The sequence below is a fragment of the Glossina fuscipes genome, unplaced genomic scaffold (genome assembly GCF_014805625.2).
Source record: "Glossina fuscipes isolate IAEA_lab_2018 unplaced genomic scaffold, Yale_Gfus_2 0, whole genome shotgun sequence".
In the NCBI taxonomy this organism is placed as follows: domain Eukaryota; kingdom Metazoa; phylum Arthropoda; class Insecta; order Diptera; family Glossinidae; genus Glossina; species Glossina fuscipes.
The window spans coordinates 24366009-24366574 of record NW_023998414.1 but is presented as its reverse complement, the minus strand read 5'-3'; positions in this window follow the sequence as shown (position 1 = coordinate 24366574).

Genomic DNA, 566 nt, shown 5'->3' with positions numbered 1-566 from the left:
AGCTTTGTGTGTGTATTTGTAATTCTATAAGTGCATTGTATGGTTATCCCTGAGATGGTTAAGCGCAATAACCAGAACATAACAACTGTAACGCACTCATACAAACAAAAAGCGCACATATTTTAACGCACTAACCACTATCATCACATCGTGTAACATCATACAACCACTACCGAAAACGCTAACACACTACAAGCAACGCTTACAAACAATTAAATTTAATTAAACACAAAAACAAAATCTTAAAAAGAAAAAACGAAATAAATGAAAACAAAAAACACATCTAACAAAAGAAACCCGAGAAACAACTTTGTAATCAGAACATAACCATTCGTTGTATGTTTAGAAAACAAAAAAGTTCAAATAGAAGAAAGCGGCAGAAAAAAAGACAAGAAAATATTTCATGTTTAACGGTTGGTTAAACATGAATATGATAGACATTTTTATGGGGCAGGGGATAGAGAGGGAGGTGACGAGGTTACGGCAACACTCGGCAAACAACGGTTAAATTATTATCGTATGACAAATAAAGCTAATGATTTCTTTTAAAATTTTTTTTTTTTTTT